Source organism: Rhinoraja longicauda, unplaced genomic scaffold, assembly GCF_053455715.1.
Source record: "Rhinoraja longicauda isolate Sanriku21f unplaced genomic scaffold, sRhiLon1.1 Scf002024, whole genome shotgun sequence".
Classification (NCBI taxonomy): Eukaryota; Metazoa; Chordata; class Chondrichthyes; order Rajiformes; family Arhynchobatidae; genus Rhinoraja; species Rhinoraja longicauda.
The window spans coordinates 2,458-18,572 of NW_027603238.1; the positions used below are offsets into that span (position 1 = coordinate 2,458).

General features: G+C 43.1%; 1 long non-coding RNA gene across 1 annotated transcript; it reads left to right on the forward strand.

The window, feature by feature from the left end:
* Positions 1–275: 275 nt before the first annotated feature.
* LOC144591806 (uncharacterized) lies at positions 276–14,454 on the forward strand. Its single transcript, XR_013547022.1, has 3 exons — positions 276–602; positions 9,522–9,655; positions 13,228–14,454. It is a non-coding gene; the product is annotated as an uncharacterized LOC144591806 (long non-coding RNA).
* Positions 14,455–16,115: the final 1,661 nt, after the last annotated feature.

Genomic DNA, 16,115 nt, shown 5'->3' on the forward strand with positions numbered 1-16,115 from the left:
GTTTTTGTGTTGAGAGGAAGAAGGTGGGCGATTCTCTGATTTAATTGCTTTAAATATTTTCACAGGAAAATAAGATATTATAATGATAGTGTACAAATATAATGGAAATTTAAGGTTACCCAGACTTTTCTGCTAATTCACCCTGGGTGGAGATATTTCAGTTGATGTAAGCATTAAAATAGGAACAACATTCATAATTTCTTTCATTTTGGCCATTTAAAAAAAATTTGCATTTGTGCTCAATCTCTTTTGTTTAGTTTAGAGATACAGCACGGAAACAGGCCCTTCGGCCCACAGAGTCTGCACCAACCGGCAATCCCCGCACACTAACACTCTCCTACACACACTTGGGACAATTAACCTACAAACATCTACGTCTTTGGAGTGTGGGAGGAAACCGAAGATCTTTGGAGAAAACCCACGCAGGTCATGGGAAGAATGCACAAACTCCGTACAGACAGAGCATCCATAGTCAGGATCGAACCCGGGTCTCTGATGCTGTAAGGCAGTGACTCTACCGCTGCGCCACCGTGCCACCCACATTTGTTTATCACATTGATGGAATCTGCTTTAAATTGATGTCATCAGGCAGGATTTAACATGTAAGTTGAAATAATATAATTTCCTTTTAAACCTACTTTTAAATACAACATATGAACAGCCTAACTTTAAATTGTTTATTATTAGCTTTTTGTTAGTTATATTTGATTTGCGCAATCGGTTCATGATAAATTTAAGCTCATTGACCACTAATTTCCTTGTGCTCAAGGAACAAGAATACTTTGTTTTGCTTTTTATATGGTTTATTAAATATAGCAATTTTTAGTCATTTATAACTGTGCTCTAGGATCTCTTTGCTTCTCCATTCCACTTAGGAAGCGATTATTTATTTGTCCCAATAAAATGGACTACATTGTTCTTATCTACAAAAACTAAATGCTAAATTGATGTCAGAAATCTGGAAAAACAGAGCTAACATTTCAAATTATGGTGATAACTTTCAGAAATTTGAAGAAGTGGGGGATGCGATAGATTTTTCAGCAAATGGAGGGCATAAAATGAAGATGGTAAAAGGTTAATGGTAGGGAGGCCTCTACAATAAATCTGAACAAGTTAATTTACCTTCTGTTAGTCTCATATAAAATGGAAATGCTTGCAATACTCATCAGGTCAGTGCTGTTTGACCTGCCGAGTATTTTCATAATTTTCTATATTTATAGAAGCATACACTGTGGAAAAAGGCTCTTCCGCGCAATGACTCTGTACGGACCATCAGTCTGAAGAAAGGTCTCGACCCAAAACGTCACCCATTCCCTCTCTCCTAGATGCTGCCTAACCTGCTGAGTTACACCAGCATTTTGTGATACCTTGCCTATCCCACTGTTACTCCAGCATTTTGTGTCTATTTTTGGATTATCAAGTACCATTTACTTTGATCCTGCACTAATTCCATTTTATTTTCCCCACACTTCATTAACTACTTCCTCCCCCCACCCCATCTCCCCAATCACCTACACGCTAGGGGCAATTTACAGTGGACAAATAACCTACCAGTTTGCACATCGGATGTAGAAGGAATCTGGAGAACTCCACTTCGAAAGCACCGGGGCTCAGGATCGAACCTTGGTCACTGGTGCTGCATCACTGTGCTTTCCATCACCATGCATGTGACAGCAGTGGTCAATCAGAGGCAAGCTTACTGAGAACAGGCAAGTCAATGTTAATGTCACAGGCTTATGAATAAAAGCAACTTTTACAGTGTTCTTCCAAACATGCTCAGTCTTGATACTAATCCTGGAAAAAAATAGATTGGGTGGCAGAGTGTTACAACTAATAGAGCCACCGCCTCATAGCACCAGAGACTCGGTTTCAATCCTGACTTCGTGTGCAAGAATTCACATGTTCTCCCTGTGACCGTGTGGGTTTCCTCCAGAAACTCCTGATTCCTCACACTTGGAGTAAATGAGGAACTGCAGATGCTGGAATCTTGAGCAAAACACCAAGAGGTGGAGTAACTCAGTGGGTCAGGCAGCATCTCTAAAGAACATGGAAAGTCGACATTCCGGGTCAGGACACGTCTTCAGTCGGAAGGAGAAAGCTGAAAAAAAAGGAGTGAAGAGCAGCAAAATGTGAAGTTAGAGGAAGGGATATAGGCACGTGGAAGGGGAAAGGGGACGGGATGGTGGGAGAAATGGCGGTGCAGAGGGAAGAGAGGGGAAAAATAGTGAAGGGCAGTTGTTAAAAAGTAAAACTGGAGAAATCAATGTTCAGCAGTATGCTGTTCAATGTTAACCCCTCTACTTACCTTGAACCTTTTTGTCTGCCTTCTTACCTCTAGTATTTATCCACCCATCTGCTAATCAAAACTCCTCTCATCTGTATCCACCTGTCACTTGCCTGGCTTCGACCCACCCTCAACTCCTTTCCAACTTTCTCCCCCCTCCTACAATAAGTATGTAGAAGAATCCCGATCCAAATGTCCACTATCCATGTCCTCCAAAAATGCTTCCTGACCCGCAGAGTTACACCAGCATTTTATGTTTTGCCCAATCATGCGTGGATTGATGGGTTATTTGGCCAAAAATTGCTCCTGTTATGCAGTTGAATGGTAGAGGTTAGGGATGGGGGTCTTCATAAAATGTGGAGAAATCGGATTGATGCAGGATTAATATAAATGGATGGTTAATGGTCGGTGTGACTTGATGGGCTGAAGGGACTCTTTCCATTTTGTATCTAAGGCTCAACCAGCAAGCAGTGTTGAACTACTATCTACCTTATTGGTGACCCTCGGACTGTCCTTGGTCAGACTTTGCTGGCTTTACCTAGCACTAAACGTTATTCCCTTATCATGTATCTATGCAATGTAAGTGGCTCGATTGTAATCATGTTTTGCCTTTCTGCTGACTGAACAGTACGGAACAAAAGCTTTTCACTGTACCTCGGCACACGTGACAATAAACTAAACTAAACTATGGTATTCGAAATAAATTGTTAATTTCCATATATTGATCCTAAAAATAGTGTGAATTTATGGAGGAGTATTTGGCGGACAGGCAGTCTGACATCTTCTTTGATGGCGTAACAATTTTTGCACCGGTCCAGGCTTTGATCCCCGCACTATCTCATTACGTGATGGGTCACAAAGTCTCGCTCTGTTAACATGATAAAACATAGGTTTCCTTTGGCTTACATGGTTCCTTCCTCACATATGAAAATTGTTACCAGCCAACATAGCATGTCACTTTAGAAAGAAAACAAGTGTATCGCACGGTGCCAAGATAATGTATTTGTAATGAATCATTCAATTCTTGTTTGCCAAACAGAGTACTGTACAGCTGCAATAATATGCAATCAGATTGTTTGGAAATGCTGATAGTTTGGTGTCTTGCTGGTGCACATATCTCGATATATATTGACGGCGCCAAAGTGAAGATGGTTGAAAGCTTCAAGTTCCCAGGAGTAAATATCACCTGCAAATTGTCCTGGGCTAGCCACATCGAAGCAATGGCCAAGAAAGCACACCAACACCTCAATTTCCTTAGAAAACTTAAGAAGTTCAGCATGTCCCCAACAACTCTCACCAACTTCTACAGATGCGCCATAGAAAGCATTTTATTGGGATGCATCACAACTTGGGTTTGAGAACAGCTCCATCGAAGACTGTCCCCAACAACTCTCACCAACATCCACAAATGGGCCATAAAAAGCATTTTATCAGGATGCATCACAGCTTGGTTCGGGAACAGCTCCATCCAAGACTGCAAGAAATTGCAGAGAATTGTGCACGCAGCACAGACCATCACACAAACCAACCTCCCTTCCGTTAACTCCATCTATACATTGCCTCGGCAAGACCACCAGCATAATCAGAGGCGAGTCTCACCCCAGACACTCCATCCTCTCCACTCTCCCATCAGGCAAGAGGTACAGGAGTGTGAAAATGCATGCCTCCAGATTCAGGGACAGTTTCTTCCCAGCTGTTATCAGGCAACTGAACCATCCCCTCACCAGTTAGAGAGCGGTCCTAAGCTACTATCTACCTCAGTGGAGACCCTTGGACTATCTTTAATTGGACCTTGCTAGATATTATCTTGCACTAAACATTATTCCCTTTATCCTGCATCTGTACACTGTGGATGGTTTGATTGTAATCATGTATAGTCTTTCCACTGACTGGTTAGCATGCAACAAAAAAGCATTTCACTGTACCTCGGTACATTTGTGACATTAAACTAAACTAAACTAAACTATTCAGAAAAGCATGGCAGTTGACCTAGATCAGAGAAGTTGACTGTACACAGCACAGTGTTTAAAATCAAATATCACCTTGGAAAGTGGTGTTGCTTGCAGAATAACATGGCAGGCAGCATCCTGATTCAATAATGTGGGTAGTGAAACTCCAAATTAAATAGTGAGTCACCACAGGATAACAAGGTGTTTAAAAAGGCATCTGGGATGCTCTATTGTATTAGTCAGTGAATGTACGAGTGCATAATAGCATAAGAAAATAACTGCAGATGCTGGTACAAATCGATTTATTCACAAAATGCTGGAGTAACTCAGCAGGTCAGGCAGCATCTCGGGAGAGAAGGAATGGGTGACGTTTCGGGTCGAGACCCTTCTTCAGTCTGAAGAAGGGTCTCGACCCGAAATGTCACCCATTCCCTCTCTCCCGAGATGCTGCCTGCCCTGCTGAGTTACTCCAGCAGAATGTAAGAGTGCAGATGTTGTGTTGGAACTGCATTAATTAAACCACAGCCGGAGTATTGAATATTGGTCCACTGATTACAGGAGAGACTCGATTGCACTGGAGTGGATACGGAAGAAATCAATACATTGCCAAAAATTGAAAATTTTGATTGAGCCTCAGTGTTTTTTTTAATTTTTAAAGTAAACTTTATTCATGATAAAAAAAAGTATATACAATACAAAACAAAGACCATGAAAAAATCTTAAGACATTCTTAGTATCGGCACATTCAACATTATGAGTGGTGTTATACCCAGTTGTTTTAGCACCTCTCTTTTTCTTTACACATCACGTTGTTGCCATTCATGTAGTCCCCTGGAGTAATGTCCCCCCTTGTATGAGGGGGGGGGGGGGAAAGAGGTATCCCCATTGTAATTAACGCTTCGATGTCCAGCAGCGGAAGGACCCGAGACCGTGGTCCGACCCCAATATATCAATGCATCATGGCCATTTCCTAGTCATATTCTAGAGCATTTTGTCCAGCCAATTGGCTGATCAGTAAGGGTGTACTTGATTAATAAGTGTGTCAAAGGTTAAGCGAAGAATAGGGTTGAGAGGGAAAAATAGATCACCCCTAATGGAATGGAGGAGAAGACTCAATGGGCCGAATGGCCTAATTCTGCTCCTATGTCTTATTATTGTCATTATTTTAGACTTTAGAGATAGATTTTAGACTTTACAGATACACTGCGGAAACAGGCCCTTTGACCCACAGAGTCCGTGCCGTCCAGCGATCACCCCATATAGTATAAGAAAATAACTGCAGATGCTGGTACAAATCGAAGGTATTTATTCACAAATGCTGGAGTAACTCAGCAGGTCAGGCAGCATCTCAGGAGAGAAGGAATGGGTGACGTTTCGGGAGACCCCATACACTAGTATTGTCTTACACACATTATACAATTTCTACCTCAGCCAATTAACCTACAAACCTGTATGTCTTTGGATTGTGGGAGGAAACCGGAGCACCCGGAGAAAACCCATGCAGTCAAAGGGAGAACGTACAAACTCCGTACAGACAGCACCCATGGTCAGGATCGAACCCGGGTCTCTGGCACTGTAAGGCAGCAACTTTGCCGCTGTGCCACCATACTCTTCGCTCTTAGGGCTAAAGGAATCAAGGGATACAGGGAAAAAGCAGGAATGGGGTACTGATTTTAAATGATCACCCATGATCATATTGAATGGCGCTGCTGGCTCGAATGGCCTGCACCTATTTTTCTATGTGCCACCCGTTAAATAGGTTAAAGCCTAAAGATAATTCAATGCCGTCTTATGGACCAATATTTTCTCTTTAAAGATTAAAGTCATAGTGACTGGATTTTCTAACATTACTTGATGAGTAGTGCAATCGTTTTTCAAACAGCACATCAGTCTGATTTCCCTATGAGTGTGTGAGGAGGCATTAAATATATTATTCATCTATTTGAATTAATGGTGAGGCACTCAGAGAAACTCCTGACTGAAACACTTTCACAGGGGCGGTACGATGGCGTAGCAGTGTTGCTGCCTTACAGCGCTTACAGAGCCAGAGACCCGGGTTCGATCCCGACTCTGTGCATGGAGTTTGTACGTTCTCCCCGTGACCACGTGGGTTTTCTCCGAGATTTTCGATTTCCTCCCACACTCCAAAGACGTACAGGTTTGTAGGTTAATTGGCTTGGTATAAATGTAAATTGGCTCGAGTGTGTGTAGGATGGTGTTAATGTGTGGGGATCGCTGTTTGGTGCAGACTCGGTGGACCGAAGGGCCTGTTTCCACACTGTATCTCTAAAACTAAAAGACAGACAACTTTGTAGAATTTTACATCAACAACATAAGGCTATGCTTATTTATAGGTTAACTCGAATAAATTCTTGAGAGTTGTTGATCTTTGAGTGATAATGAACTGTGGCTGCTTATTGTTTTTTGTTCTTCACTGAAGCTCATTATCGTGTTCCTGATTTGCAGAATTATCACCAAGGCACAATTTTTATACTTTTACTTCCTATCTGTCAAGCTATTTATTTAATTGAGCCTCCTGTTAAACAGAAGTTTTAAACATCACCCCCATGAAGAATAAGCTCCAGCTTGATTTTTTTACATTTCAGTTCATTCAAACCAAAACCCTATTAATTATATTTTCACATCATTGTCTGACAAAGAATGAATGACTACGTATTAGGAAATAGTTAGCGTTTATATATCCAAGTGATTATATATAGTGATACTTGTATTGAACTGTATACAAAAAGAATTTCACTGTACTTTGATACATGTGACAATAAAGTACCATTGAAGTAGAACAAAATAGAGACCCAAAAGTTTGACTTACGCCTCTTGCCTCCACAGATGCTGCTTGACACTTGAATTCTTCCAGCGTTCTGTTGCTTTAGCACCAAGACTTGTCTTTCAGTCTTTCATGTGATGGATTTCACTCTGAGCACCAGCAATGGAGAAAACAGAAGCTAAAAGTCAAACCTATCACCACTCTAAATATAATGCTATGAATAGCGACAAGATTTTATTCTGGCATCTGAAGAGGGACAAGCCTTCTGGCTTGTGAGAGTTTTGCCAAGTGCAAAGGTCATCACCGTTACTCCATGGTAGATGAGTTCCTTGGTCCTTTCTCTAATATTTAGTCCAAGTACAAATGTTACTGAAATGGGAATTTTGGGCACTTAAAGCATGGGTGAGTCACAGTGACGCAGCGGCAGATTTGCTGCCTTACAGCCCCAGAGACCCTGGTTCGATCCTGACTATGCGTGTTGCCTGTACGGAGTTTGTACGTTCTCCATGTGACAGCGTGGGCTTTCTCCGGGTGCTCCGTTTCCTCCCACACTCCAAAGTCGTGCAGGCTTATAGGTTAATTGGCTTCTGTAAAGTGCCCCTCGCATTTAGGATAAAACTAGTATTAGGGTGATTTTTGGTTGGCGTGGACACGGTGGGCCGAAGGGCCCGTTTCCACGCTGTATCTGCAAACTGAACTCTGTCAAGAGCAAATGAACAGTTTTGAAAATGAAGAATTTTATCCTGTTAATGTAGTCAAGAAGTTTGCAAGATAGTATTTGATACTTGCATAGATTATGGACTTTATATACACCAGTTTCATCTTTAGTTTAGAGATACAGCCTGGAAACAGGCCCTTCGGCCAACTGTCCACGCCAACCATTGATCAGCCTTGTTCAATCCTGACTACGGGTTCTTTCTGCAGTTTGTACGTTCTCCCTGTGACCGCATGGGTTTTCTCCAGGTGCTCCTGTTTCCTCTCCCATCCCATTGACATATAGGTTTGTAGGTTAATTGGTTTCTGTAAATTGTCCTTAGTGTGTAGGATAGAACAAGTGTACAGGTGATCACTGGTTGGCACAGACCTGGTGGGGTGAAGGGCCTGTTTCCATGCTGTACCTCTAAAGAAAACTAAACTAAAATGATTTTGGAAGCCCGACACAATATAACGAACGTTCTGCGGACTTTATTTATAGAACGCTAACATCCTGCCTCCAAACATCTACAAATACCTAGTCCCAAGATGATATATTTCGTCAGTTGCTCAGACATGGGTTTCTGGGGGAACATATGACGCACAATCTCGTTACAATGGAAGTTCACATTATTTGGTGAGATTTTAACATCTTCCAGGCATTAAGGAATGTGCTAATTCCAACTGACAGCTTTAGCAGATGTTCTGGGATCGAGCAGAAGGATGTCCCAAGAGTTTCATCATAGCAGCGTCCAAATTAAATGTGCTTTTTACAAGTTATTCAGCTCTTGTGCGAGTCCTGTCTTATTCTCATCTAATTATACCCATTTTCGAATTTGCAGCACCTGCTGTTTCCATTTGAGATAATACTTCAAATTGGAGCAAATTAAAATTCATAAGTTCATAAGTGATGGGAGCAGAATTAAGCCATTCGGCACGTCAAATCTGCTCCGCCATTCAATCATGGCTGATCTATCTCTTCCTCCTAACCCCGTTCTCCTGCCTTCTCCCCATAACCCCTGGCACCTCTGAATTCCTTTGAAATAGAACTTGATTTCATATTTTCTGTAATTATCATTTACAAGTATATCACCAGTTATTATTTATCGATTTTCCCTTTCAAATACATATTATGACCAGCTTATTTTACATCTTTAGATTTTTTTTTCGTCAATGTACAAAATGTAATATGGCCAAAAAAATACACAAAGTGCCAGTGTAACTCAGCGGGGTCAGGTAGCATCTCTGGAGGACATGGATAGGTGATGTTCTGGGTTGGGACCCTTCTTCAGACTGATTGCAGTAGGGGGGGAGAAAGCTGGAAGAGAGATGGAGGTGGAGCAAAACCAGCGTAGTCATAGGTTGATCCAGGTTGGGGGCGGGGGGCAAAGGCCAGATGGGTGGGCAAAGGCCAGAAATGGAAAGAAGACAACAGGATGTAAGATAAGGAGAGGAGGAGTGAAATGTGAAGTCAGAGGAAAGGATATAGGTGGAAGGGGGCAGGGGGAAGGGGAGCAGGATAGTGGGAGAAAATGTGAGTGCACCTTGGTGGGGTACAGGGACGAGAGGGAGGGAGGTTACTTAACATTGGAAAATTCAATGTTCATACCGTTGGGTTGCAAGCTACCCGAGTGGAATAAAAGGTGTTGTTCCTCCATTGGTGCTGTAATTCTGGGTGATGTAACTGAGGACAAAATATAGATTAGTAAGTAAGAGGAGATCAATAACCAATGCCAACAAATAGATCCACATAGATATCTAGAGAACTGAGAATGAGAAGAGAACTCAGACATTAGTTGCTGTTTTACAGCGCTTGAAGTGCTGGAGACCCGGGTTCCATCCCGACTACGGATGCTGCCTGTATGGAGTTTGTACGTTCTCCCTGTGACCGCGTGGGTTTTCTTCGAGATCTTCGGTTTCCTCCCACACTCCAAAGGCGTGCAGGTATGTAGTTAAATTGGCTTTATAAGTGTAAATTGGCCCGTGTGTGTAGGATAGTGTTAATGTGCAGGGATCGCTGGTCGGTGTGGACTCAGTGGGCCAAAGAGCCTGTTTCTGCGCTGTATCTCTAAACTACACTAACAGAGCTAATCAACCTCTATCCAGGCAGTTACCTCACAGCTCCAGTGACATGGATCCAATCCTGACTTCCTATGCTGCCTGTGTGAAGTTTGCACGTCCTCCCTATAATTGCACTGCCCTCCTCCCCTTTCCAATTCTTTGCTCCCCTCCCACATCCCGAAAAACAAGCGGGTTGGTAGGTTAATTGGCCGCTGCAAAGTTTGTGGGTGCGGCTAGAATCTGAGGGAGGGTGGGGTTGATGGGAATACATGGAGAATATAATGAGCTAGGGCAAGATTAGCGTAAAATGAGTAGCTGGTGGTTGGCATGGACTTGACGGGACAAAGGCCCTGTTTCCATGCTGTATTACTCTGAAGTAATCATGAAAATATTTATCGGAATATTTCTGAAATATTTAAAATAATCAGTAATTCTTTGATAAAGTCTAATATGTCAGCAAATCATTATATGTTTCATAACTAAATTCTTGTCATGATAAAAGAGCTTTAAAGTCATACAGCATGGAAACAGGCACTTGGGCCCAACACAACCATTCCGACCAAAATGCCTCATCTAAGCTCGTCCTATTTGCTTTCGTTTAACCCATACTACTCTGAATCTTTCCTGTCCATGTACTTGCCAAACTTTCTTTAAGAACTTCCACAACAGATGCTCGGGGCTATCAGATCGAATGAGAGAGTCCAGGACCAGAGGTCAATGCCTCAGAATTAAAGGACGTTCCTTTAGAAAGGAGATGAGGAGGAATTTCTTTAGTCAGAGGTGGTGAATCTGTGGAATTTGTTGCCACAGAAGGCTGTGGAGGCCAAGTCAATTGATATTTTTAAGGCAGAGATAGATTTTTGATTAGTACGGGTGTCGGGGGTTATGGGGAGAAGGCTGGAGAATGGGGTTAACAGGGAAAGATAGATCAGCCATGATTGAATGGCGTTGACTTGATGGGCCGAATGGCCTAATTCTGCTCCTATCACTTATGAACATGAATCGAACAGCTGATGGAGATAGAGCACAAACACCAGCGCTATCTTGTGGTGAAAGGCTGTAAAAACGTCCAGTAATTCATGTGAAAATATTGGAACTTGCCAGATATTTCTGCACTATCTGATGCACGTCACGGTTGGCACCTTTAAACTCTTTTATTTTGCCGTTACATTTCTTGCACCATCGCGACAAGCTTGGAAATGATTAAAGGATAAAAACATGAAAAAGCTAACCATGCCTGGAGGTGCCAGAAACTAAAACGCATGTGAAATCAGTGTCTGTCGATTTGCCATGCCATATTCAAAAAGACAGACATGCTTTTTCATAATTTCGAGCTGAAGCGTAAACTCTCAAACTCAGTGACAAAGTCTGTGCGTGTCAGTACACGAGTTTAATTTGGGGCGGCACAGTGGCGCAGCGGGTGGAGCTGCTGCTTCTCAGCTTCGAACACTCCGGTTCGATCCTGACCTTGGGTGCTTTCTGCCTATAGTTTTCATATTCTCCCTGTAACCGCGTGACTTTAGTTTTATTGTCACGTGTACCGAGGTTCAGTGAAAGGCTTTTTTGTTACGTGCTATCCAGTCAGGGAATAGATTATACATGATTACAATCAAGCCGTGCACAGGTACAGGATAAAGGGAATAACGTTTGGTGCAAGATAAAGTCCAGCAAAGACCGATTAAAGATAGTCCGAGGTTCTCCAATTAGGTAAATGGTTAGTCAGGACAGCTCTCTAGTTGGTGATAGCACGATTCAGTTGCCTGATAACAGCTGGGAAGAAACTATCCATGAATATGAAGGTTTATGTTTTCAAACCTCTATACCTCTTGCCTGATGGGAGAAGGGAGAAGAGGGAATACCCGGGGTGAGACTCGTCCTTGATTTTGCTGCTGGCCTTGCCGAGGCAGTGTGAAGTGTAGATGGAGTCAATGGAAGGGCAGTTGATTTGCACAATGGTTTAGGCTGCGTCCACAATTCTCTGCGAATTCCTGCGGCCTTGGATGGAGTTTTTCCCAAACAATGCTGTGATGCATCCCGATAAAATGCTTTCTCCCACATTTCTAAGACGTGCGGGTTTGTGGGATAATTGGCTTCCGTACATTGTCCCTGGTATGTAGGTTGCGGATGAGACAGTGGGATAGCAGAACTAGTATGAAATGGTGATCAATGGTCGGCATGGACTCGGTGGGCCGAAGGGCCTGTTTCCATGCTGTATCTCAAAACAATTCAAGTGAGTTTATTGTCACAAGGCCAAGTGCAGTGAGATATAGTTCTGGTGCAAAAGCTTGCTTGTAGCAGTATCACGGGCACATGGACTCAGACAACACACTAAAGACAAGCATTGTGCATAAATTATGCAAGACAGTAAAACCAACAGGGCGGCACGGTAGCGCAGCGGTAGAGTTGCTGCTTTACAGCGAATGCAGCGCCGGAGACTCAGGTTCGATCCTGACTACGGGTGCTGCACTGTAAAGAATTTGTACGTTCTCCCCGTGACCTGCGTGGGTTTTCTCCGAGATCTTCGGTTTCCTCCCACACTCCAAAGACGTACAGGTATGTAGGTTAATTGGCGGGTAAATGTAAAAATTGTCCCTAGTGGGTGTAGGATAGTGTTAATGTACGGGGATCACTGGGCGGCACGGACTTGGAGGGCCGAAAAGGCCTGTTTCCGGCTGTATATATATGATATGATATGATAATTCTGGGAAAAAATATCGTAAAATATTCTGTGCCACTGTGATAGAGAACTAAAGTAAGATTAGCATAATTCTATGATAGGATGAGAACAAGTAAAGTATTTAATGAAAGGGATAATGTTGAAGTCATCGAGTCATACAGCATGGAAACTGGCCCTTCGGCCCAACTTGCCCATGCCGACCAACATTAGTCCCACCTGCCTGCATTTGGCCAAACTTCTCTAAACCTGTCCTATCCATGTACCTGTCCAACATGTCTTTTAAACATTGTGATAGTACCTGCCTCAACTACCTCTTCTGGCATCTCGTTCCAGATAACTACCATCCTTTGCGTGAAAAAGTTGCCCTTAAACTTAAAGAAGTTAGGAATTAGTGGGAATGGTGCATTTAGTCAAGGAGGATTTTAGCATGTCCTTGAATCTATTCCTTTTTGATGCCTGGTCTCTTCCTTTGATCCTGGATCTTTTCTCGTGATTACTCAGAAAACTAAAGAAAAACCATTGAAGATGGTGGCCGGACACATTATAGGGAGCTTCAGTTTGTCAGAACAGACAAAATACAGGCACCCCGACTTTGACGTGTTTGATATATGCGTTTTTGAAATAACGTACTGGTTTAATTAATACTAATTAAATAAATAATTAATCATTAATAATAAATTAATAATTAAACCTAATTGTCACGCCGTATTTTTCAAATAACGCGCTAAAATTTACAAATGTTTAATTTATTTGTTTTTGAATTTGTGCTGTTTTTCAGGAACGTAATCTGTGCAGAATACATGAGGTGTCCGTACCTTTATTTCTTCATCTTAATTTTGTGAGGCTAAGAGAACACCAAATCAGAAGAATGGTTTAAAGTTTTTAATTGTCAAAATGTATTTCATTTACCATATCTGATCAATATAGACAATGAAAGCAGTAGATAGTTCAGTAATTTTAAATTACTCAACGTTTTAAAATCAGTAATGGTAGATTAGATGCAATAAATACATATTTTTTGTGATCATCCTATTTACAAATCATTCTCAAACTGCAGCATGTTTGCAATCTCAGAAACATCAATGAGCACCTTTAATGTAATGAAAGATAACATAGAGTCATAGAGTCCTACAGCACAGAAAGAGGCCCTTCGGCCCATCGTGTCCGCGCCGCCCGTTACCAAACACAGTCTAATTTTAATCCCATTTTCCCGCATTTGGACCGTAGCCCTGAATGTTGTAGCATTTCAAGTGCCCATCCAAATGCCTCTTAAACGTTGTGAGTGTTCCCGCCTCCACCACCACCCCAGGCAGTGAGTTCCAGACTCCAACCACCCTCTGGGTGAAAAAGTTCTTCCTCACATCCCCCCGAAACCTCCCTCCCCTTACCCTGTATTTATGTCCCCTCGTTGTTGAACCTTCCACCAGTGGAAGAAGTTCCCCGCCATCTACCTTATCCATGCCCCTCATGATCTTGTACACCTCGATCATGTCCCCTCTCAGCCTTCTCTGCTCCAGGGAAAACAACCCCAGTCTGCCCAATCTCTCCTCATAGCCGAGGCCCTTCATCCCTGGCAGCATCCTGGTGAATCTCCTCTGCACCCTCTCCAAAGCTATCACATCCTTTCTATAATGTGGTGACCAGAACTGTACACAATACTCCAGCTGTGGCCTCACCAGTGTTCTGTACAATTCCATCATTACCCCCCTACTTTTATATTCGATGCCCCAGCTAATGAAGGCCAGTAACCCATATGCCTTTTTAACCACCCTATCCACCTGTCCTGCTGCCTTCAAGGACTTGTGTACCTGTACTCCAAGGTCCCTCTGTACCCCTGTCTTCCCTAGGGTCCTTCCATTCATGGTGTACTCCCTCTCCAAGTTATTTCTGCCAAAGTGCATCACCTCGCACTTTTCAGGATTAAATTCCATCTGCCACTGCTCCGCCCATCTGACCATCTCATCTATATCTTCCTGCAGCTTGCAGATCCCTTCTTCGCTATTCACCACCCCCCCCCCCCCCCCTACCTTTGTGTCATCTGTAAACTTGCTGATCATGCCCTGTACGTTGACATCCAGATCATTTATGTAGATTACAAACAGTAAGGGACCCAACACCGATCCCTGCGGCACCCCACTGGACACCGGCCTCCAGTCACAGAAGCACCCTTCTACCATCACCCTCTGCCTTCTGTCACTAAGCCAGTTTTTTATCCATTTTGCCAAGGTGCCCTGGATCCCATGGGCTCTTACCTTCTTGACTAGTCTCCTGTGTGGGACCTTGTCAAAAGCCTTACTGAAATCCATGTATACCACATCCACTGCACTACCCCCATCTACCTCCTTGGTCACCCCTTCAAACAATGACATCAATCTCACGGTGGCGCAATGGTAGAGTTGATGCCTTACAGTGCCAGAGACCCGGGTTCAATCCTGACTACGGGTGCTTACCTGTGCGGAGTTTGTACGTTCTCCCCGTGACCTGTGTGGGTTTTCCCTGGGAGCACCAGTTTCCTCCCACTCTACAAAGATGTACAGGTTTGTAGGTTAATTAACTTGGTAAGTTGTCCGGTCACTGTGGTGGATGTTCATGTTAAAATGGATTTTGTGTGTTCTGTTGCTTTTTATTGTTATGACTGTGTGGCAAATGAAGTTCCTCGTATGTTGCTAATAAAGTATTATTGTGATTGTGATTGATTGATTGTCGTGTGTGTAGGATAGCGTGAGCGTGCGGGGATCGCTGATCGGCGGGGACTCGGTGTGCCGAAGGGTCTGTTTCCGCGCTGTATCTCTGAACTAAACTAAATCTCCATTGCCCTGGTTCATCAAAATTTAGAAAAAAATAGAATCATAAATGTTTTTGTTTGAATTGATTTAAAGGTACAGCAAAGAAACAGACCCTTTGGCCCACCAACTCCATGCCAACCACCGATAACCCATTCACACTTTCTCATCCATTCCACAGCAGGGGCACTTTACAGAGGCCAATTAACCAACTAACCCGTCTTTGGGATGTGGGAGGAAACTGGAGAACCGGGAGAAAAACCCACGTGGCCACAGAAAGAACATGCGAAGTCCACAGACACAGCACCCGAGGTCAGGATCAAACCCGGGTCCCTGCCGCTAAGAAGCAACAGCTCCATGTTTGCGACTGTGCTGCCCTAAAGGATGGTAAAATGGCATTAAACCAGATCCTCTTGCTGAAAAAAGATTCTGGAGGTAGAAACAAAATATCTTATGCTGTAATTTTCTATCATATTATTAAAAAAATTAAAAGTATACCAATTTAGCAGTAAACTGGCCCAGAAACAGGGTGGTACAATGGCGAAGCTGGTAGAGCTGCTGCCTCACACTGCCAGAGTCCTGGGTTCGATCCTGACCTCAGGTGCTGTCTGTGTGGAGTTTGCACGTTCTCCCTGTGTCACCGCATGGGTTTTCTCCGGGTGCTCCGATTTCTTCCCACATCCCAAAGACGTGTAGGTTTGTTGGTGAATTGGCCTCTGCATATTGCCCCTGGTGTGTAGGGAGTGGATGAGAAAGCGGAATAAAATACAACTAGTGCGAACGGGTGGTCGGTGGACCATAGGGCCTGTTTCCATGCCGATCTCTAAAAAAACCAAAATGGCAGCAGCAGAGACATGAACTTTTAATAAAACTAGGAATTTAA